Source organism: Bombina bombina, chromosome 4, assembly GCF_027579735.1.
Source record: "Bombina bombina isolate aBomBom1 chromosome 4, aBomBom1.pri, whole genome shotgun sequence".
NCBI classification, from domain to species: Eukaryota; Metazoa; Chordata; class Amphibia; order Anura; family Bombinatoridae; genus Bombina; species Bombina bombina.
This window is the reverse complement of record NC_069502.1, coordinates 1,133,265,699-1,133,290,961: the sequence shown is the minus strand read 5'-3', so window position 1 is coordinate 1,133,290,961 and position 25,263 is coordinate 1,133,265,699. Positions and strand designations below refer to the sequence as shown.

The 25,263-nt window shown below is 40.1% G+C and overlaps 1 protein-coding gene across 1 annotated transcript in view; it reads right to left on the bottom strand.

Annotated features, from left to right (window-relative positions):
- SPATA17 (spermatogenesis associated 17) overlaps nt 1–25,263 on the bottom strand; it is a 498,577-nt gene that overhangs the window by 325,397 nt on the left and 147,917 nt on the right. The window lies entirely within an intron of this gene.

Genomic DNA, 25,263 nt, shown 5'->3' with positions numbered 1-25,263 from the left:
AATTTGATAAAAGAAGTGGATTGGAAAGTTGTTTAAAATTGTATGTATCTAAATCATGAAAAAAAATATTGGATGTTATGTCCCTTTAAATATTGAAGTAAAAATACATTGTAAAAAATTGTATTGTATAATCGTATTGAACATTGTAAAAAAAAATAATTGTTCTGCAAAAGTTTTATGGAAAAAATTAAATTTATATTGAAATGAGATTGTAAATAATTTCCAAAGATTGTGTCAATCATGCAAAACGTGTATTACCCTCATAAAAAAAACACCTGCACGTGTAAACAGAGGTGATTGTAAGGTACGATATACAAAAGGAATCTGACTTTTAATTAGCTGCTAACTTCGCTCCTCCCAGAAAAGTTTCCTTTTCCAGAGAGCTACATTACTTTATATTGGAGACATTCCCTGAAAGCAACCCCTGACCCTGCAATGTGTTAATAATTGGTCCCTAAGTCTTAAAAATCACAACATATATAATTCATTTGATCTGGTGTTTGCATCTCTTATTAAATGCAATTAAATACATAGTTATGACAGTGACATAATAAATATGCTGTAACTTATTAGGGGGTTAATTTTGCATGTTTATGTCCCTTTAACTCCTTAAGGACCACAGCACTTTTCCATTTTCTGACTGTTTGGGACCAAGGCTATTTTTACATTTTTGTGGTGTTTGTGTTTAGCTGTAATTTCCTCTTACTCATTTACTGTACCCACACATATTAGATACAGTTTAGATATACCATTATTTTCATCATATCTTATAATTTATTATAAAAAATGATAAAATACGATGAAAAAATTGAAAAAAACAAACTTTTTCAAAATTTTACCCCCAAAATCTATTACACATCTACAACCATCAAAAAACACCCATGCTAAATAGTTTCTAAATTTTGTCCTGAGTTTAGAAATACCCAATATTTACATCTTTGCTTTTTTGCAAGTTATAGGGCAATAAGTACAAGTAGCACTATATTCAAACCATTTTTTTTTTTTTAAATTAGCGATAGATACATTGTAACACTGATATCTGTCAGGAATAGCTGAATAACCCTTCACATGTATATATATATATATATATATATATATATATATATATATATATATATATATATATATATATATATTTAGTACACAACCAAAAGTATTGATTTTGGTATATTTCATGCTACCATTTCACCGCCAAATGCAATCAAATAAAAAATATTGTTATCTTTTTCACAAACTTTAGGTTTCTCACTGAAATTATTTACAAACAGCTTGTGCAATCATGGCACAAATGGTTGTAAATGCTTCTCTGGGATCCCCTTTGTTCAGAAATAGCAGACATACAGTATATAGCTTTGGCATTACTTTTTGGTAATTAGAAGGCCGCTACATTCTGCTGCGCACAACACTTTTATGCCCGGCAGTGAAGGGGTTAATTAGGTAGCTTGTAGGGTTAATTTTAGCTTTAGCGTAGAGATCAGCCTCCCACCTGACACATCCCACCCCCTGATACCTCCCTAATCCCTCTCAAACAGCTCTCTTCCCTCCCCCATCCCACAATTGTCCCCCCCATCTAAAGTACGGGCAGAAAGTCTGCCAGTACTAAAAAAAAGGCTTTTTAAAAAAAAATATATATATATATATATATATATATATTCTGCAGTGTCGGATCCCGCCCCCAACCTTCCTGATCCCCCCCAAACAGCTCTCTAAATCTCCCCCTCTACCTTTTTGCCTTCATCTTGGGCATTGCAGCTGTCTTCCAGTACCCAGTTTGCTACTCATTTTGTTTTTTTAAATAAATAAAAAAAAAAAATTCTGTAGTGTAGCTGCCCCCCTCAATACCCTACCCCCTCCCAGATCCCTTTCCCAACAGGTATCCCCCCTTTCCCTCCTTCCCACTCACTAAACGTTTGCCGTAGTGCAGCAGTCCCACCCACTCCCACCCCCTCAGGATTTCTCCCGCCCCCGCACGCCCGCTCCCGGGCCTCTCATGCCCACTCCCGGACCTCCACCCGCCCTCCTCCCACTCCCTTCAGCGATGGGCCGCCCACCGCCTCCTATCCCTCCCATGCTAGGCACGTCCTTGGTCGTTAACGACAGTTATTTGTAGGACATGCCTGGCACGTTCTTGGTCGTTAAGGGGTTAATACAGTTTTGATGGCAATTGCCTAATATAGACGTTTCATTGTTCTTTAGGGATTATGTTAAGACAGGGGCATATTATGGCCTAGGCCTACAAGGCCGGTGCCTAGGGCAGCAGATTTGGGAGGGGCAGCACATCTGCCCTATCCTCTCTCTAAAAGCCAGCACACAATACAGTGAGTGATAAAGTGCAGGCTTTTACAGAGAAGACAAATCATGTGCGCTGATTAAGGTCGCTCTTCACAGGCAATGCTCCTTTATTTAGAGCCAGGATATGCTTACAAGGTGAGGCTGGAGGAGAAGACCTTGTGCCGATATACTGCCTCCCCTTGTCAGCTGTGGTGGGTCTGCTAGCGCAGTGCTTATTGCAGGTCTTAGTAACTAACAGACTGGATGCGTCTGTACTCTGCTTAGATCAGCTTGTGATGTTTAATCATAAACACTCAGCGCTAATGTATGTTATCTACCAATAGCTAGCTTTCTCTGCATTCATGAACCCACAGACTAAATAGTAAACAGACACTTACATTTTCATTACTTGAATAATGGTAATTACTGTATGTTGTTGTATGTGAAGGGCAGTGATTGTTTCAAAGTGTATTCTTCTTTCCCTCCCTTCCTCTATCCCTTCTTTCCCTTTCTCCCTCAACTCCCATACTCCCTCCCTTATTGATTTTCCTCCATCCCTCTCTTCCTTCATTCTCTCAACTCCCCACTTGCTCCCTTCTTTCACTCCTTTCTTTTCCTCCCTTCTTTACCTCCCCCCTTTTCTCCTCTCCCTCCCCAATTTTCTTCTCTCTCTCTCTCTCTCTCCCTCCCTTCCTTCTTTTCTTTTCCTCCCTTTTCTCCCCTCCTCTTCTTTTCTCTCCCTTCTCTCAGGGAGAAAATGGTATGAGATGCATGCAATTCAACCCACCTGTATGCAAGTGTTTTGCTAGCCCATTTTCTTTTGAATTGTTATGAAAACTTTTTTTTTTTTTTACACACTGACCAAAAATAATATGAAGGGGGAAAAAAGGCCTAAAACCATTGGGGGGGGGGGGGGGGAGCAGGATTTTTAGTGCCTAGGGCAGCACAAAACCTAAATACGCCACTGTGTTAAGATATTCTAAAACAATCTATGAGAAATAAACTTTTTTTGTTTTAAGTCTGTATTGTTAAAGGTATATTAAAACCAAATTTTTTTTATTTCATGATTCAGATAGAGCATTCAATTTTAAGCAACTTTCTAATTTACCCATATTATCAATTTTTCTTTGTTCTCTTGGTATTTTTATTTGAAAAAGCAGAAATGTAAATTTAGGAGCCAGCCCATTTTTGGTTCAGTACCTGGACAGCACTTGCTTAATAATGGCTGAAACGTATCCACCAATCAGCAAGCTGAACCTAGGTGCTGGGTGAAAAATTGGCTGGCTGCTAAGCTTACATTACTGCTTTTTTAAATAACGATACCAAGAGAATTAAGAAAAGTTGATAATAGGAGTAAATTAGAAAGTTTCTTAAAACTGCATGCTCTATCTGAATCATGAAATATTTTTTTTGGTTTAGTATCCCTTTAAAGCTATCACTTTATATGTTTTTCATTGGTTTTATTTGCTTATTTAGCTGCAATCCGCCTGGCAAAAAAATAAAATAATAAGTATTATTTAGCATAGTAAAATAACTTTTGAAATACACCTTAATCATATGTTAACCTACATTTCCTGCAACTGAAATCTGAAAATTTAAGTTTTTCTACTACGGTTACATATCCTCAAATCCGGTTATCCAAAATCCAGAATTATTCTGAAATCCAGACCTTTTCTTTAAATACAATTATTAAAAATGCCAATTTTCTCTGTCTGGGTCTTTGGTTTGGTTTTTGTATTCTAAAAAAATTTCATCCCTTCTCCATACAGTCCCATGTTAAATATGCAAATATTCCAAAGTCCAAACCTTTCTCAGTCCCAAGCAGTTTGGATAAAGGGTTTTCTACCTGTACTATGTATACAAAAGTATTAACAATGATATAAAACTACCTTTACCTTGCATGTATAATCTGTATTATATGTAAATAAATAGTGCCTAAATGGCATAAGATATTAAAACCCTTCCTAAACTTTTCCAGGTGCAAAGATACAAATATTCTGAAATCCAGACTATTCCAAAAAGCCAATCCTTTTCCTGTCCTAAGCAATTTGGATAAAGGCTTTTGTACTTGTACAGACCATAACTACACCTTTTCTTCATCCTTTCTAATTTCAAACTACTTTTTTTTCATGCATTTCATTTACGCACTTTATTGATATTGATTACACAACACTGTACTTGGAGTGAGAGTATTTTATTTAAAGTTGACATTTACGCATCACTTCTATTGACGCACTTAGAAGGAACCGACACCTCATCATAGATACACGTGAGGCAATTTGTGTTACATAAGATTTACATTATAAGAAGATATATATGAGGTTGGTTTACTGAAGTTTGAAGGTGTTTCACTGCAAATGAAGCTGTTTATGATAAATAAATCATCTACTTAAGTTTTGAATTTTCATAACAGCCTTCTGCATTCAAGGTAAATTTACTTAATCTCACTACAAAAAATCCAGTCATGATATTCTAGTTATACTCACGGCCTGCTTTCTTAAATGGGCAGTAAACACCTTGGAATTAAAATTTTTATCTGAAGTGTCTCCAATAGATTAACATATCAGAAGTCTCAACATTATTAGAACAAATTAATACCTTGTTTGCAGAAATAGTTTTTCAATGGTCAAACTCCCCCCACCACATTTTAGATGGTGAGTTTTGCCACTGTCATTGTGATATCAAAATAATGTTTGGCCTCAGCAGAAATGATAAGATAAACTGTAAATAATGTTAAAGGGACAGTTTAAGAGCTAAATAAATTATATATATATATATATATATAATGCATTCAAAGAGTACTAAATATTTATTGTATTAAAAAAAGTTTAATAAAAAGTTATTTTGATTTTATCAATCTTTATTTATAAGAGTTGGCTTTCTGAAAACAGACAGTCCTAAAGGGTTCTCATAATCAAACAATGGCATGCTCTAATTGGTTAAGCATGTAGTTTTAAGACTAGCAACCCTGAAACTTTGTGTTTGACCCCTGCAAAAGTGTTAAACATATAGGTCCCCATGAATTAAAAGGCGTGCAGACAGTTCTCAATTTGAGAAGCTGGCCACGTGTCTTTGCTGCATATGGGCAGCGAATCTGTTAGTCCCTAGACCGTATGCAGCATTACACACTCCGCTGAGTGTGTAATGCCTGATTGGTCACGCGAGAGAAGGGACTGTCAATTACCGACAGTAAGCAAGCTCTTGTGATTTCTCTTCGCCAGCTCAGTGGTGGCAAAGAGTGTAAGAAGCAGCGGTCTAAAGTTTTGTTAATCATTTGGAATTGCTCTGTTTTACCATCAAAATTAACATCAGCAGCCACCGTCTATAGACCCGGATCCTGAGACTGAACGCCAGAATTGTGCTGCTTCTAAGAGACAGGAAGTGGGATAGCACGGCAGCAAGTGGGTTACGTTCCCTCTCCTTTCTATGTTACACTTACCTCATAGGATTGAGTGCTGCAAGTAGGCTGACTGGCTGTTCTCCCTGCTTTCCTTTTTTACACCTGGGTATCTCCCCTATACACATAAGAAAGGATTTCTTCACCTCTTGGGACTTTGACTTTATTTGTACAATCATTGAATAATAGCAGATAACAGAATTTATGCTTACCTGATAAATTACTTTCTCCAACGGTGTGTCCGGTCCACGGCGTCATCCTTACTTGTGGGAATATCTCTTCCCCAACAGGAAATGGCAAAGAGTCCCAGCAAAGCTGGCCATATAGTCCCTCCTAGGCTCCGCCCACCCCAGTCATTCGACCGACGGACAGGAGGAAAAATATAGGAGAAACCATATGGTACCGTGGTGACTGTAGTTAGAGAAAATAATTCATCAGACCTGATTAAAAAACCAGGGCGGGCCGTGGACCGGACACACCGTTGGAGAAAGTAATTTATCAGGTAAGCATAAATTCTGTTTTCTCCAACATTGGTGTGTCCGGTCCACGGCGTCATCCTTACTTGTGGGAACCAATACCAAAGCTTTAGGACACGGATGAAGGGAGGGAGCAAATCAGGTTACCTAAACGGAAGGCACCACGGCTTGCAAAACCTTTCTCCCAAAAATAGCCTCCGAAGAAGCAAAAGTATCAAATTTGTAAAATTTGGCAAAAGTGTGCAGTGAAGACCAAGTCGCTGCCTTACATATCTGGTCAACAGAAGCCTCGTTCTTGAAGGCCCATGTGGAAGCCACAGCCCTAGTGGAGTGAGCTGTGATTCTTTCAGGAGGCTGCCGTCCGGCAGTCTCATAAGCCAATCGGATGATGCTTTTAAGCCAAAAGGAAAGAGAGGTAGAAGTCGCTTTTTGACCTCTCCTTTTACCAGAATAGACAACAAACAAAGAAGATGTTTGTCTGAAATCTTTTGTAGCCTCTAAATAGAATTTTAGAGCACGGACTACGTCCAAATTGTGTAACAAACGTTCCTTCTTTGAAACTGGATTCGGACATAAAGAAGGTACAACTATCTCCTGGTTAATATTCTTGTTAGAAACAACCTTTGGAAGAAAACCAGGCTTAGTACGCAAAACCACCTTATCTGCATGGAACACCAGATAGGGCGGAGAACACTGCAGAGCAGATAACTCTGAAACTCTTCTAGCAGAAGAAATAGCAACCAAAAACAAAACTTTCCAAGATAGTAACTTAATATCTATGGAATGTAAAGGTTCAAACGGAACCCCTTGAAGAACTGAAAGAACTAGATTTAGATTCCAGGGAGGAGTCAAAGGTCTGTAAACAGGCTTGATCCTAACCAGAGCCTGAACAAATGCTTGAACATCTGGCACAGCTGCCAGTCTTTTGTGCAGTAAGACAGATAAAGCAGAGATCTGTCCCTTTAGAGAACTTGCAGATAATCCTTTCTCCAAACCTTCTTGTAGAAAGGAGAGAATCTTAGGAATTTTTATCTTATTCCATGGGAATCCTTTGGATTCACACCAACAGATATATCTTTTCCATATTTTATGGTAAATCTTTCTAGTTACCGGTTTTCTGGCCTGAACCAGAGTATCTATCACAGAATCTGAAAACCCACGCTTTGATAGAATCAAGCGTTCAATCTCCAAGCCGTCAGCTGGAGGGAGACCAGATTTGGATGTTCGAATGGACCCTGAACAAGAAGGTCCTGTCTCAAAGGTAGCTTCCATGGTGGAACCGATGACATATTCACCAGGTCTGCATACCAAGTCCTGCGTGGCCACGCAGGAGCTATCAAGATCACCGAGGCCCTCTCCTGTTTGATCCTGGCTACCAGCCTGGGAATGAGAGGAAACGGTGGAAATACATAAGCTAGGTTGAAGGTCCAAGGTGCTACTAGTGCATCTACTAGAGTCGCCTTGGGATCCCTGGATCTGGACCCGTAGCAAGGAACCTTGAAGTTCTGACGAGACGCCATCAGATCCATGTCTGGAATGCCCCATAATTGAGTTAGTTGGGCAAAGATCTCCGGGTGGAGTTCCCACTCCCCCGGATGGAATGTCTGACGACTCAGATAATCCGCTTCCCAGTTTTCCACACCTGGGATGTGGATCGCAGATAGGTGGCAGGAGTGATCCTCCGCCCATTGAATTATTTTGGTCACTTCTTTCATCGCCAGGGAACTCCTTGTTCCCCCCTGATGATTGATATACGCAACGGTCGTCATGTTGTCTGATTGGAATCTTATGAATCTGGCCTTTTCTAGCTGAGGCCAAGCTCTGAGAGCATTGAAGATCGCTCTTAGTTCCAGAATGTTTATCGGGAGAAGAGACTCTTCCCGAGACCATAGTCCCTGAGCTTTCAGGGATTCCCAGACCGCGCCCCAGCCCACTAGACTGGCGTCGGTCGTGACAATGACCCACTCTGGTCTGCGGAAGCTCATTCCCTGGGATAGATGGTCCAGGGTCAGCCACCAACGGAGTGAATCTCTGGTCTTCTGATCTACTTGAATCATTGGAGACAAGTCTGTATAGTCCCCATTCCACTGTTTGAGCATGCACAGTTGTAATGGTCTTAGATGAATTTGTGCAAAAGGAACTATGTCCATTGCTGCAACCATCAACCCTACTACTTCCATGCACTGCGCTATGGAAGGACGTGGAACAGAATGAAGAACTTGACAAGTGCTTAGAAGTTTTGACTTTCTGACCTCTGTCAGAAAAATCCTCATTTCTAAGGAATCTATTATTGTTCCCAAGAAGGGAACTCTTGTTGACGGAGACAGAGAACTTTTTTCTATGTTCACCTTCCATCCGTGTGATCTGAGAAAGGCCAGAACGATGTCTGTATGAGCCTTTGCTGTTGACAGGGACGACGCTTGTATTAGAATGTCGTCCAAGTATGGTACTACTGCAATGCCCCTCGGTCTTAGAACCGCTAGAAGGGACCCTAGTACCTTTGTGAAAATCCTTGGAGCAGTGGTTAACCCGAATGGGAGGGCCACAAACTGGTAATGTTTGTCCAGAAAGGCGAAGGAACTGATGATGTTCTTTGTGGATAGGAATATGTAGGTACGCATCCTTTAGATCCACGGTAGTCATAAATTGACCTTCCTGGATAGTGGGTAGAATCGTTCAAATGGTTTCCATCTTGAACGATGGTACCCTGAGAAATTTGTTTAGGATCTTCAAATCCAAAATTGGTCTGAAAGTTCCCTCTTTTTTGGGAACTACGAACAGATTTGAATAAAATCCCATTCCTTGTTCCTTTATTGGAACTGGGTGTATCACTCCCATCTTTAACAGGTCTTCTACACAATGTAAGAACGCCTGTCTCTTTATTTGGTTTAAGGATAAGTGAGACATGTGGAACCTTCCCCTTGGGGGTAGTTCCCTGAATTCCAGAAGATAACCCTGAAAAACTATTTCTAGTGCCCAGGGATCCTGAACATCTCTTGCCCAAGCCTGAGCAAAGAGAGAGAGTCTGCCCCCTACTAGATCCGGTCCCGGATCGGGGGCTACTCCTTCATGCTGTTGTGTTAGCTGCAGCAGGCTTCTTGGCCTGCTTACCCTTGTTCCAGCCTTGCATAGGCTTCCAGGCTGGTTTGGGCTGTGAGGCATTACCCTCTTGCTTAGAGGATGCAGAATTAGAGGCCAGTCCGTTCCTGAAATTGCGAAAGGAACGAAAATTAGACTTATTCTTGGCCTTGAAAGGCCTATCTTGAGGAAGGGCGTGGCCCTTTCCCCCAGTGATGTCTGAGATAATCTCTTTCAATTCTGGTCCAAATAGAGTTTTACCTTTGAAAGGGATGTTAAGCAATTTTGTCTTGGATGATACATCCGCTGACCAAGACTTTAGCCAAAGCGCTCTGCGCGCCACAATTGCAAACCCTGAATTTTTCGCCGCTAATCTAGCTAATTGCAAAGCGGCATCTAAAATAAAAGAGTTAGCCAACTTAAGTGCGTGAACTCTGTCCATAACCTCCTCATATGGAGTCTCTCTACTGAGCGACTTTTCTAGTTCCTCGAACCAGAACCACGCTGCTGTAGTGACAGGAACAATGCACGAAATGGGTTGTAGAAGGTAACCTTGCTGTACAAAAATCTTTTTAAGCAAACCTTCCAATTTTTTATCCATAGGATCTTTGAAAGCACAACTATCCTCGATAGGAATAGTAGTGCGCTTGTTTAGAGTAGAAACTGCCCCCTCGACCTTAGGGACTGTCTGCCATAAGTCCTTTCTAGGGTCGACCATAGGAAATCATTTCTTAAATATAGGGGGGGGGAACAAAAGGTATGCCGGGCTTCTCCCACTCCTTATTCACTATGTCCGCCACCCGCTTGGGTATAGGAAAAGCGTCGGGGTGCACCGGAACCTCTAGAAACTTGTCCATCTTGCATAATTTCTCTGGAATGACCAAGTTGTCACAATCATCCAGAGTAGATAACACCTCCTTAAGCAGTGCACGGAGATGCTCTAATTTAAATTTAAATGTCACAACATCAGGTTCAGCTTGTTTAGAAATTTTTCCTGAATCTGAAATTTCCCCATCTGACAAAACCTCCCTCATGGCCACTTCAGATTGGTGTGAGGGAATGAGAGAACAATTATCATCAGCGCCCTCCTGCTCTTGAGTGTTTAAAACAGAGCAATCGCGCTTTCTCTGATATGCAGGCATTTTGGATAAAATATTTGCTATGGAGTTATCCATTACAGCCGTCAATTGTTGCATGGTAATAAGCATTGGCGCGCTAGATGTACTAGGGGCCTCCTGCATGGGCAAAACTGGTGTAGACACAGTAGGAGATGATGTAGTATCATGTCTACTCCCCTCATTTGAGGAATCATCTTGGGCAATTTCATTATCTGTGGCAGTACTGTCCTTACTTTATTTGGATGCTATGGCACAATTATCACACAATTTTAAATGGGGAGACATATTGGCTTTCATACATATAGACCATAGCTTATCCGAAGGCACGGACATGATAAACAGGCTTAAACTTGTCAATAAAGCACAAAAAAACCCGTTTTAAAACAAAACCGTTATTGTCTCTTTAAATTTTAAACAGAAACACTTTATTACTGAATATGTGAAAAAGTATGAAGGAATTGTTCAAAAATTACCAAAATTTCACCACAGTGTCTTAAAGCATTAAGAGTATTGCACACCAATTTTCAGAGCTTTAACCCTTAAAAAAACCGGAGCCGTTTACAAATTTAACCCCTATACAGTCCCAGCTACAGCCTTTGCTGAGACCTAACCAAGCCCAGAGGGGAATACAATACCAAATGACGCCTTCTAGAAACTTTTCCAGCTACTTTCAGATCCTCACACATGCATATATATATATATATATATACACACACACACATACATACACACCCATATATACACACACACACCTATACAAATATTTAGACACACACACATATATGTGTGTATATATATATATAAATATATATATATATATATATATATATATCAGAGGTTTTGAAGCACGGGTGATACATCCTCTAGTATCAAAAATCTCTCCTGTTGTATGAGATGAAAACTGACCCATTAACATAGAAATGCAAACAGTTATAAGAAAGGCAGGATGAACCATAATAGATTTATCCACGCAAAACACTAGGGCTGTAGCACTCTCCAAACCCCCCCCCCAAAAAACGCTCTTATAGTCAAACATAGAAAATGTATTTATTAATCAAAAATATGAAAAAATGGTGCTCATGTCAAAAACAAGACATGCAAAGGGAAAATAGCACCAGACCAACTACACTCCAGTTGCACACAGAACCCCCTAAAGAAAGTACAACCTGGGCAGGGAATGCTATCAGGAATCTAAGATGTCCAGAACCATGTTCCTCAGTAGATAATAGAATATAATAAAAGATAGAGGCTCAAATATTAAGCATATCCAAACATCAAAGAGCATAAAGAACCTCGACATAGAGAGAGCATGTTAATCACAAGTTAGTTTACATTGAGTGTTCTGTAGTACCAAAGATGCATGCTCACAGTATACTGTGGGGGAGGTATAGGCACATATCAGTTGGATCACACTCCGGGACCACTTTGCAGTGCTCAGCAATATATAAGGATAATGCCAAATAGTGGTTTAATGAATACAGACATAGTATATAACACTGGCATTCCACCCAGATCACAGCACAAGCTGTCACACAGACTAACATCCTCATGCCAGTTGAAAAAAAGTTTATTGCAGTCATTTTATCTAGCTGACCGGATCATGTGACTTTTGTGTGGAACACGTGGAGCATAACACTAGCGGGTTGTACTATTCCAATTGTGGTAATAATCCTGGCTCCTCCTTGATTTTCCTTAGGAGGTTCTGTGTGCAGCTGGGGTGTAGTGGGTCTGGCGCTATTTGCCCTTCGAATGTCTTGTTTTAGACATGAGGGGGTAGATTTAACAATAATCGAGCGGGCATGCTCGAACTCGGTAAATGCCGACAGCATACGCTGTCAGCATTTAACATTGCCAATCGTATCGGATCAGGATGATTTCAGTCTTTGCCTTATTTAGAGGAGCCAATCAGGACTTTTACTGGAGTAGGCAAATCTAGCCACTGTCAATAAAATAGCAAAACTACATTGATTTGACGTCTCTATCTTATCAGCCCCCCTGAAGCCAGTTAAAGACAGATACGTAGCAAGGTTAGGCTTATGAAGTCTGTTATGTGCATTTCTAAAACTGAAAATCAAAATTCCCACCATTTCAGAATTAAATTACACAAAAAGGGACAACATAAAAACAATGTTAATATGCTTCAAAGAACTATGCACAATGAAAGATTTTATATTATAATTGCAAGGCGTTTACTGCCCCTTTAACATAAATATGGTTGCATTTATACCATATTACAACTTATGATATGCCCTTGAGAATGAAAACTGGGACACTATTGTGTGAAAAAAGTGGTCCCAATACACAAGTTCATAAATTTTGCTCAGCTTTAGATGAGTTCAAAGAATTGCCATGTAAGAAAGCCTTACAGAAGAAATTTATCTGATTATAGCAGTAATAATCACCCAGCTGTTTATTGCAGATAGAGAAATAATTCATGTAGGCAATAGGCCGTGGTGGCAATGACACTCCGCATTTAGTAAATATGCAAACTGTTCACTTCTAATTAAGCAAGCAAGAGGATGCCCTTATTATATGTATGAACTACAAGTGACATATGATGAATTGTTACAATGCACAAACCCTTGCTATAGAATTACTGGCATGAACTTAGGTCTTAACTGCATTAACAGATCTTATGATATATTTAAATGAGGATGGACAGGAAAACAAGGCCTATGTGACAGCAAATAATATGTTAGATTTTAATGAAAACTGTACCCATTTGTAGTTGCTTTGTTGCCAAGGTTTTCATTGATAAACCTGCAAATTCAGCACAGGAAAGTCATAATCCTATTAAAAACAAGGGCACTTTAATTCATCAAAATTGACATTTCAAGCGTTTTCTTAAAAATGTTTACCTTTTAATCCTGAGAGCCGCTGCAGCGCTTCCTCCGCTCGTCGCAAGTCCTCTTTGCGGGTCCAAAATGACGAATCAGGCTTCATCCAATTACGGCGTTCCCTCAGGCCATGATCCCCCCGGGGGAAACATCTTGATTGGAGGAAGCCGGATTCGTCATTTCTGACATAAGCAGAGGCTTCTGATGGCTGTGGGAATCGATGGAGCAGCTTTCAGGATTAAAAACAGAATTTATGCTTACCTGATAAATTACTTTCTCCAACGGTGTGTCCGGTCCACGGCGTCATCCTTACTTGTGGGATATTCTCTTCCCCAACAGGAAATGGCAAAGAGCCCAGCAAAGCTGGTCACATGATCCCTCCTAGGCCCCGCCTACCCCAGTCATTCGACCGACGTACAGGAGGAAATATGCATAGGAGAAACCATATGATACCGTGGTGACTGTAGTTAGAGAAAATAATTCATCAGACCTGATTAAAAAAACCAGGGCGGGCCGTGGACCGGACACACCGTTGGAGAAAGTAATTTATCAGGTAAGCATAAATTCTGTTTTCTCCAACATAGGTGTGTCCGGTCCACGGCGTCATCCTTACTTGTGGGAACCAATACCAAAGCTTTAGGACACGGATGAAGGGAGGGAGCAAATCAGGTCACCTAAATGGAAGGCACCACGGCTTGCAAAACCTTTCTCCCAAAAATAGCCTCTGAAGAAGCAAAAGTATCAAATTTGTAAAATTTGGCAAAAGTGTGCAGTGAAGACCAAGTCGCTGCCTTACATATCTGGTCAACAGAAGCCTCGTTCTTGAAGGCCCATGTGGAAGCCACAGCCCTAGTGGAGTGAGCTGTGATTCTTTCAGGAGGCTGCCGTCCGGCAGTCTCATAAGCCAATCGGATAATGCTTTTAAGCCAAAAAGAAAGAGGTAGAAGTTGCTTTTTGACCTCTCCTTTTACCAGAATAAACAACAAACAAAGAAGATGTTTGTCTGAAATCTTTAGTGGCCTCTAAATAGAATTTTAGAGCACGGACTACGTCCAAATTGTGTAACAAACGTTCCTTCTTTGAAACTGGATTCGGACACAAAGAAGGTACAACTATCTCCTGGTTAATATTTTTGTTGGAAACAACTTTCGGAAGAAAACCAGGCTTAGTACGCAAAACCACCTTATCTGCATGGAACACCAGATAGGGCGGAGAACACTGCAGAGCAGATAACTCAGAAACTCTTCTAGCAGAAGAAATTGCAACCAAAAACAAAACTTTCCAAGATAATAACTTAATATCTACGGAATGTAAGGGTTCAAACGGAACCCCTTGAAGAACTGAAAGAACTAGATTAAGACTCCAGGGAGGAGTCAAAGGTCTGTAAACAGGCTTGATTCTAACCAGAGCCTGAACAAACGCTTGAACGTCTGGCACAGCTGCCAGCCTTTTGTGAAGTAAAACAGATAACGCAGAGATCTGTCCCTTCAGAGAACTTGCAGATAATCCTTTCTCCAAACCTTCTTGTAGAAAGGATAGAATCTTAGGAATTTTTATCTTGTTCCATGGAAATCCTTTAGATTCACACCAACAGATATATTTTTTCCATATCTTATGGTAAATTTTTCTAGTTACAGGCTTTCTAGCCTGAATCAGAGTATCTATTACAGAATCTGAAAACCCACGCTTTGATAAAATCAAGCGTTCAATCTCCAAGCAGTCAGTTGGAGGGAAACCAGATTCGGATGTTCGAATGGACCTTGAACAAGAAGGTCCTGTCTCAAAGGTAGCTTCCATGGTGGAGCCGATGACATATTCACCAGGTCTGCATACCAAGTCCTGCGTGGCCACGCAGGAGCTATCAAGATCACCGAAGCCCTCTCCTGATTGATCCTGGCTACCAGCCTGGGAATGAGAGGAAACGGTGGGAATACATAAGCTAGGTTGAAGGTCCAAGGTGCTACTAGTGCATCTACTAGAGTCGCCTTGGGATCCCTGGATCTGGACCCGTAACAAGGAACCTTGAAGTTCTGACGAGAGGCCATCAGATCCATGTCTGGAATGCCCCATAATCGAGTTATTTGGGCAAAGATTTCCGGATGGAGTTCCCACTCCCCCGGATGGAATGTCTGACGACTCAGAAAATCTGCTTCCCAATTTTCCACTCCTGGGATGTGGATTGCAGACAAGTGGCAGGAGTGATCCTCCGCCCATTGAATTATCTTGGTCACTTCCTCCATCGCCAGGGAACTCCTTGTTCCCCCCTGATGGTTGATATATGCAACTGTCGTCATGTTGTCTGATTGAAACCTTATGAATTTGGCCTTTGCTAGATGAGGCCAAGCTTTGAGAGCATTAAATATCGCTCTCAGTTCCAGAATGTTTATCGGGAGAAGAGATTCTTCCCGAGACCATAGACCCTGAGCTTTCAGGGGTTCCCAGACCGCGCCCCAGCCCACCAGACTGGCGTCGGTCGTGACAATGACCCACTCTGGTCTGCGGAAGCTCATTCCCTGTGACAGGTTGTCCAGGATCAGCCACCAACGGAGTGAATCTCTGGTCCTTTGATCTACTTGAATCGTCGGAGACAAGTCTGTATAATCCCCATTCCACTGTCTGAGCATGCACAGTTGTAATGGTCTTAGATGAATTCGTGCAAAAGGAACTATGTCCATTGCTGCAACCATCAATCCTATTACTTCCATGCACTGCGCTATGGAAGGACGAAGAACAGAATGAAGTACTTGACAAGAGCTTAGAAGTTTTGATTTTCTGACCTCTGTCAGAAAAATCCTCATTTCTAAGGAGTCTATTATTGTTCCCAAGAAGGGAACTCTTGTTGACGGGGAAAGAGAACTTTTTTCTATGTTCACTTTCCATCCGTGAGATCTGAGAAAGGCTAGGACGATGTCCGTATGAGCCTTTGCTTTTGACAGAGACGACGCTTGAATCAGGATGTCGTCCAAGTACGGTACTACTGCAATGCCCCTTGGTCTTAGAACCGCTAGAAGGGACCCTAGTACCTTTGTGAAAATTCTCGGAGCAGTGGCTAATCCGAATGGAAGTGCCACAAACTGGTAATGCTTGTCCAGAAAAGCAAACCTTAGGAATTGATGATGTTCCTTGTGGATAGGAATATGTAGGTACGCATCCTTTAAATCCACCGTGGTCATAAATTGACCTTCCTGGATGGTAGGAAGGATCGTTCGAATGGTTTCCATTTTGAACGATGGAACCCTGAGAAATTTGTTTAGGATCTTGAGATCTAAAATTGGTCTGAATGTTCCCTCTTTTTTGGGAACTATGAACAGGTTGGAGTAAAACCCCATCCCTTGTTCTCCTATTGGAACTGGATGAATTACTCCCATCTTTAACAGGTCTTCTACACAATGTAAGAATGCCTGTCTTTTTATTTGGTTTGAAGATAATTGAGACCTGTGGAACCTTCCCCTTGGGGGTAGTTCCTTGAATTCCAGGAGATAACCTTGAGAAACTATTTCTAGTGCCCAAGGATCCTGAACATCTCTTGCCCAGGCCTGAGCAAAGAGAGAAAGTCTGCCCCCCACCAGATCCGGTCCCGGATCGGGGGCCATCCCTTCATGCTGTTTTGGTAGCAGTGGCAGGCTTCTTGACCTGCTTACCCTTGTTCCAGCCTTGCATCGGTCTCCAGGCTGGTTTGGGTTGAGAAGTATTACCCTCTTGCTTAGAGGATGTAGAAGTAGAGGCTGGTCCGTTTCTGCGAAAGGGACGAAAATTAGGCTTATTTCTAGCCTTAAAAGACCTATCCTGAGGAAGGGCGTGGCCCTTTCCCCCGGTGATGTCTGAAATAATCTCTTTCAAATCAGGACCAAACAGTGTTTTACCCTTGAAAGGGATGTTACGCAATTTTGTCTTGGAAGACACATCCGCTGACCAAGACTTTAGCCAAAGCGCTCTGCGCGCCACGATAGCAAACCCTGAATTTTTCGCCGCTAATCTAGCTAATTGCAAAGCGGCATCTAGAATAAAAGAGTTAGCCAATTTAAGTGCTTGAACTCTGTCCATAACCTCCTCATACGAAGATTCTTTATTGAGCGACTTTTCTAGTTCTTCGAACCAGAAACACGCTGCCGTAGTGACAGGAACAATGCATGAAATTGGTTGTAGAAGGTAACCTTGCTGAACAAACATCTTTTTAAGCAAACCCTCTAATTTTTTATCCATAGGATCTTTGAAAGCACAACTATCTTCTATGGGAATAGTAGTGCGTTTGTTTAGAGTAGAGACCGCCCCCTCGACCTTAGGGACTGTCTGCCATAAGTCCTTTCTGGGGTCGACTATAGGAAATAATTTCTTAAATATAGGGGGAGGAACAAAAGGTATGCCGGGCCTTTCCCATTCCTTATTTACTATGTCCGCCACCCGCTTGGGTATAGGAAAAGCATCGGGGGGCACCGGAACCTCTAGGAACTTGTCCATCTTACATAATTTCTCTGGAATGACCAAATTGTCACAATCATCCAGAGTAGATAATACCTCCTTAAGCAGTGCGCAGAGATGTTCTAATTTAAATTTAAATGTTACAACATCAGGTTCAGCTTGTTGAGAAATTTTTCCTGAATCTGAAATTTCTCCCTCAGACAAAACCTCCCTCCTGGCCCCTTCAGATTGGTGTGAGGGTATGTCAGAAACGTTATCATCAGCGTCCTCTTGCTCTTCAGTGTTTAAAACAGAGCAATCGCGCTTTCTCTGATAAGTAGGCATTTTAGATAAAATATTTGCAATAGAATTATCCATAACAGCCGTTAATTGTTGCATGGTAATAAGTATTGGCGCACTAGATGTACTAGGGGCCTCTTGTGTGGGCAAAACTGGTGTAGACACAGAAGGGGATGATGCAGTACCATGCTTACTCCCCTCATCTGAAGAATCATCTTGGGCAATATTATTATCTGTAGCATCATTGTCCCTACTTTGTTTGGACACTATGTCACAATTATCACATATATTTAAATGGGGAGACACATTGGCTTTCATACATATAGAACATCGCTTATCTGATGGTTCAGACATGTTAAACAGGCTTAAACTTGTCAACAAAGCACAAAAAACGTTTTAAAATAAAACCGTTACTGTCACTTTAAATTTTAAACAGAACACACTTTATTACTGTGAATATGCGAAAAAACATGAAGCAATTGTTCAAAATTCACCAAAATTTCACCACAGTGTCTTAAAGCCTTAAAAGTATTGCACACCAAATTTGCTTTGCTGAGACCCAACCAAGCCCAGAGGGGAATACGATACCAAATGACGCCTTCTATAAGCTTTTTCAGTGGTTCTTAGCTCCTCACACATGCATCTGCATGCTTTGCTTTCCAAAAACAACTGCGCATTAGTGGCGCGAAAATGAGGCTCTGCCTATGACTAGAGAAGGCCCCCATCTGAAAAAGGTGTCCATACAGTGCCTGCCGTTTTTTAACAACAATCCCCAAGATTATAATAACTATAAAGAGTTATAATCTGCCAAATATGCTTAGCAAAGTAATCGTTTTAGCCCAGAAAAATGTCTACCAGTTTTTTAAGCCCTTATAAAGCCCTTTATTCTTTTACTCAATCTAAGAAAATGGCTTACCGGTCCCCATAAGGAAAATGACAGCCTTCCAGCATTACAAAGTCTTGTTAGAAATGTGGCCAGTCATACCTCAGGCAGAAAAGTCTGCCAACTGCTTCCCCCAACTGAAGTTACTTCATCTCAACAGTCCTGTGTGGAAACAGCAATCGATTTTAGTAACGTTTGCTAAAATCATCTTCCTCTTAAAAACAGAAATCTTCTTCTCTTTTCTGTTTCAGAGTAAATAGTACATACCAGCACTATTTTAAAATAACAAACACTTGATTGAAGAATAAAAACTACATTTAAACACCAAAAAACTCTTAGCCATCTCCGTGGAGATGTTGCCTGTGCAACGGCAAAGAGAATGACTGGGGTAGGCGGAGCCTAGGAGGGATCATGTGACCAGCTTTGCTGGGCTCTTTGCCATTTCCTGTTGGGGAAGAGAATATCCCACAAGTAAGGATGACGCCGTGGACCGGACACACCTATGTTGGAGAAAGGTAAGTTTTTGATGAATTAAAGTGCCCTTGTTTTTAATAGGATTATTAAAAACCGGGCACTAATTTGTCAAAATTGACCTTCACTTTAAGGGTTTTATGGCCCATAAAAGAGGAGGTCTCGTGGCGGCTAGACCATGCTGTCAAAAAACAATCCCCATTGAAAGACCAGCGTACAATGCTGGTCGTTAAGGGGTTAATAAATTTAGATCCAAGCTTCTTTTCTTGTTTTTATGGCACATTATAATTTATTCTACGATTTGAAAATTATATTCAAATGATCTATGGACCTTGTTAAATGGACATTACACCCAAATGCTGACGCTCTTGAAAGTGATGCAGCATAACTGTAAAAAGATGATTAGAAACTATCATATGAACATCTCTAAGTCAAAATAACTCTTTTATGATGCAGAAAGCATGCAAGGTTATTATCGCATTTACTTTATTCTCTTAATATCCTTTATAGAAGAATATATAAATGGGGGTGTATGAGAGAATGGAAAATATTGCTGATAATATAGATTCTGGTGCCACCCTTAATCAGTAATGAAATTAAATTTATACAGGGAGATATAGTATCAGACCATATATTAATGGTCTGATAAAGTAAGGGAAATAAAGGCACACAGAGAATTTATTTCATAACAAAAATAAATGTATTAATTATAATCCCTTATCACATTTCGTGAATGCTCTGCATTGACTCAAACCAACACAAAATAAGGTAAACACCATATATATACAACACCTTACGTCTAAGGTAATAGTACCTGCAGGATATCTGTAAAGCATACGTATGCTGCTAAATCAAATAATATCTAAGACACACATTAATCAAGTTACCAGATTGTATAGAGACCTAAGATAGAACATATAGGCACATATCAAGACATATAATAATAGTTATAACATGTCTAAGGCAGTGTGTCAAACAAAATGGAAAAGATGAAACAGCTGAATAAAGTCTCTCTCAAAAGTAAGGAGGAAACACAATTAGATACTGCACTCGGTCCAGGAAAATGCAAATGAAAAAACAATCCTTCATACAAAGTGTAAAGTAAACATATTAGTTCTTACTGTAACATGTTCCAAAAAGTAAGATTTTAAATCACTTGCCAGGATAGAGCAAACAGCAGTAAAACAAACAGGTTCTGTGTCCCAGGAGATTTTCAAAAAAGCAGGCCGCTCTCTCTGTGGCGTCTGATGTCACTGAGGGGGGAGTGGTATAGCTTGCAAACTCCTCCAATCGGACTTGTAGGTAAAGTGCGCTTTCTGTGTATAGTAGTGATCAGCTGTACCGGCATCCGCCGCACCGAGAAAGAACCAAGCTTTCCGTAGGCTGATAGATCAAAGACATCGGAGCGTACGCCAGGATATACGCAAGCTTGCCCAGACAGATGCGATGTGTATATTCCTCTCGCTCTTAGCTTACATGCGTTTGCTTAGACTCCACAGGTGCCTGTTCTCCAAGTCCTGTATCCGCTTAACAGGGCAACAGATTAAACACCAAACAGTCCTTATAATAGCACAGACCATATGTTTTTTAGCAGCATGTTTCCTTATAGTCAGCACTTAAACAAGTATGCAGATAAAGTGCAGGCAGTAGAAAGGTATAAAAGGCTATGCGTGTACCATAGACCTTAGAACCTTAGACAGTTCTTGTAAACAGGAGTTAGTCGACCTGCTCCTGATTAAAACACTTCAGTGTTAAAAACACAAACCAACGACCGTTTCACCCCCACATCCAGTGTGTTTCACAGGGGTTCATCAGGGCTTGAATGGATCCTTACCGGATTTCCTTTTAAAATAAAGCTCACCTGACATTCCTCAGGTGTGCTTCCCCCACCTGGGGTAATTAATTAAAGGTGTATTCACATAAGTAAACATATTCCAGTTTAGAGATGCATAGAATCAAAAATCAAAAGTCTTATGTGTAAAGTTGTGAAGATTTTAGTTACACACTAAAATCCTAGGAAAAGAAAAAGCCTAATTCCTCAGCTTTCTAACACTTCTTACCACAACAAAAAATGATGACACCTTACAAATATAGCACATGTCTTGCCTGAAAATGGGAGAGTCCACTGACTATAAAAAACTAGCATACTCCAATTTATCATTAAGTCCTACTGGGTATCTAGTATTAAGTTTATAAATCCATTTTGTTTCTTTCTGTAATAGAACTTTGTCATTATTGCCACCTCTACCATTAGTTATCCCTTTGTCTATTATAGTAAATTTCAAAGATTCTACACTTCCATTATGGAACGTGCCAAAGTGTCTTGCCACATTTGTGTCATTTTCATGAAGGATATCATCCCGATGTTCCTGTACCCGGTCCTTTACTAACCTTTTGGTTTTCCCACGTAAAAGACCGGGCACGAGCAACGAAGAAGATAGATTACCCCTTCAGATTTGCAGTTGAAGAAGAATTTAATATCAAAAACCTTATCACTTGAAGTGAAGAACTGTTTGGTGCTATCCATGTGGGCACAGTACACACAGTGCCCACATGGATAGCTACCTTTAATTCCCTTGTCCCTTCTTAGCCAATCAGCATTAGAGGGCCCTCTCACAAATTGACTCTGAACCAAGTGATCTCTCAAACTTAGTGCTTTTCTAGCTGTTAGTAATGGTTTTTCACCAATAGAATCTCTAACCTTGTCATCCAAAGTAAGTACATGCCAGTTATTAACTAGTGCTGATCTAATATTGGACCATTGATTATTAAACTTAGTGATAAATCTAATTTGCGTCTCTTTGGGCTTTGATTTTTTATTATACAAAAGGTGGTCTCTAGGAGTCTTTCGTGCCTTTCACAAAGCTTTTTTAAGACATTTATTGGAATAGCCTCTTTTGAGAAACCTTTCTTTCATTAGGGCAGCATGTGTATAAAATTTGGTTAGTGATGAACAGTTTCTCCTAATATATATATATAATATATATATCCTTTATAGAAGCTTTACTTCTTTAAATGACATTAAACTGAGGTAGGACTCACAAGCGTGCATGTTTATTAAGCGTTTTATATATAAATTCTTTTGTATTTTTGCTAACGCTTTGTTTAAATAGAAATAGAGCCATTGTTTTGTTGTTTTTTTACTTATAAAAACTATATATATTTATTTTAAAGTAGAAAACCCAAGGGGATGTTCTAGGCCCCTTTTCATATATTTGATGTCACTATTTGGACTTTAAATGTGATCATATAAAAAAAATTGTTAACTACTTTGCAAACTAGGGCCTAGATTTGGAGTTTGGCGGTAAAAGGGCTGTTAACGCTCCGCGGGCTTTTTTCTGGCCGCACCATAAATTTAACTCTGGTATCGAGAGTTTAAACAAATGCTGCGTTAGGCTCCAAAAAAGGAGCGTAGAGCATTTTTACCGCAAATGCAACTCTCGATACCAGAGTTGCTTACGGACGCGGCCGGCCTCAAAAACGTGCTCGTGCACGATTCTCCCATAGGAAACAATGGGGCAGTTTGAGCTGAAAAAAAACCTAACACCTGCAAAAAAGCAGCGTTCAGCTCCTAAAGCAGCCCCATTGTTTCCTATGGGGAAACACTTCCTACGTCTGCACCTAACACTCTAACATGTACCCCGAGTCTAAACACCCCTAACCTTACACTTATTAACCCCTAATCTGCCGCCCCCGCTATCGCTGACACCTGCATATTTTTTTTAACCCCTAATCTGCCGCTCCGTAAACCGCCGCAACCTACGTTATCCCTATGTACCCCTAATCTGCTGCCCTAACATCGCCGACCCCTATATTATATTTATTAACCCCTAATCTGCCCCCCTCAACGTCGCCGACACTGCCTACACTTATTAACCCCTAATCTGCCGAGCGGACCTGAGCGCTACTATAATAAAGTTATTAACCCCTAATCCGCCTCACTAACCCTATCATAAATAGTATTAACCCCTAATCTGCCCTCCCTAACATCGCCGACACCTACCTTCAATTATTAACCCCTAATCTGTCGAGCGGACCTCACCGCTACTATAATAAATGTATTAACCCCTAAAGCTAAGTCTAACCCTAACACTAACACCCCCCTAAATTAAATATAATTTTAATCTAACGAAATAAATTAACTCTTATTAAATAACTTATTCCTATTTAAAGCTAAATACTTACCTGTAAAATAAATCCTAATATAGCTACAATATAAATTATAATTATATTATAGCTATTTTAGGATTAATATTTATTTTACAGGCAACTTTGTAATTATTTTAACCAGGTACAATAGCTATTAAATAGTTAAGAACTATTTAATAGCTACCTAGTTAAAATAATAACAAATTTACCTGTAAAATAAATCCTAACCTAAGATATAATTAAACCTAACACTACCCTATCAATAAATTAATTAAATAAACTACCTACAATTACCTACAATTAACCTAACACTACACTATCAATAAATTAATTAAACACAATTGCTACAAATAAATACAATTAAATAAACTAGCTAAAGTACAAAAAATAAAAAAGAACTAAGTTACAAAAAATAATAAAATATTTACAAACATAAGAAAAATATTACAACAATTTTAAACTAATTACACCTACTCTAAGCCCCCTAATAAAATAACAAAGCCCCCCAAAATAAAAAATTCCCTACCCTATTCTAAATTAAAAAAGTTACAAGCTCTTTTACCTTACCAGCCCTGAACAGGGCCCTTTGCGGGGCATGCCCCAAGGATTTCAGCTCTTTTGCCTGTAAAAAAAAACATACCATACCCCCCCCAACATTACAACCCACCACCCACATACCCCTAATCTAACCCAAACCCCCCTTAAATAAACCTAACACTAAGCCCCTGAAGATCTTCCTACCTTGTCTTCACCATACCAGGTTCACCGATCCGTCCTGGCTCCAACATCTTCATCCAACCCAAGCGGGGGTTGGCGATCCATCATCCGGTGCTGAAGAGGTCCAGAAGAGGCTCCAAAGTCTTCCTCCTATCCGGCAAGAAGAGGACATCCGGACCGGCAAACATCTTCTCCAAGCGGCATCTTCAATCTTCTTCCATCCGGTGCGGAGCGGGTCCATCTTGAAGCAGGCGACGCGGATCCATCCTCTTCTTCCGTTGTCTCCCGACGAATGACGGTTCCTTTAAGGGACGTCATCCAAGATGGCGTCCCTCGAATTCCGATTGGCTGATAGGATTCTATCAGCCAATCGGAATTAAGGTAGGAATTTTCTGATTGGCTGATGGAATCAGCCAATCAGAATCAAGTTCAATCCGATTGGCTGATCCAATCAGCCAATCAGATTGAGCTCGCATTCTATTGGCTGATCGGAACAGGATCGGTGATACCTGGATGGTGAAGACAAGGTAGGAAGATCTTCAGGGGCTTAGTGTTAGGTTTATTTAAGGGGGGTTTGGGTTAGATTAGGGGTATGTGGGTGGTGGGTTGTAATGTTGGGGGGGGGGTATTGTATTTATTCTTTTACAGGCAAAAGAGCTGAAATTCTTGGGGCATGCCCCGCAAAGGGCCCTGTTCAGGGCTGGTAAGGTAAAAGAGCTTGTAACTTTTTTAATTTAGAATAGGGTAGGGAATTTTTTATTTTGGGGGTCTTTGTTATTTTATTAGGGGGCTTAGAGTAGGTGTAATTAGTTTAAAATTGTTGTAATATTTTTCTTATGTTTGTAAATATTTTTTTATTTTCTGTAACTTAGTTCTTTTTTATTTTGTGTACTTTAGCTAGTTTATTTAATTGTATTTATTTGTAGGAATTGTGTTTAATTAATTTATTGATAGTGTAGTGTTAGGTTAATTGTAGGTAATTGTAGGTAGTTTATTTAATTATTTTATTGATAGGGTAGTGTTAGGTTTAATTATATCTTAGGTTAGGATTTATTTTACAGGTAAATTTGTTATTATTTTAACTAGGTAACTATTAAATAGTTCTTAACTATTTAATAGCTATTGTACCTGGTTAAAATAAATACAAAGTTACCTGTAAAATAAATAA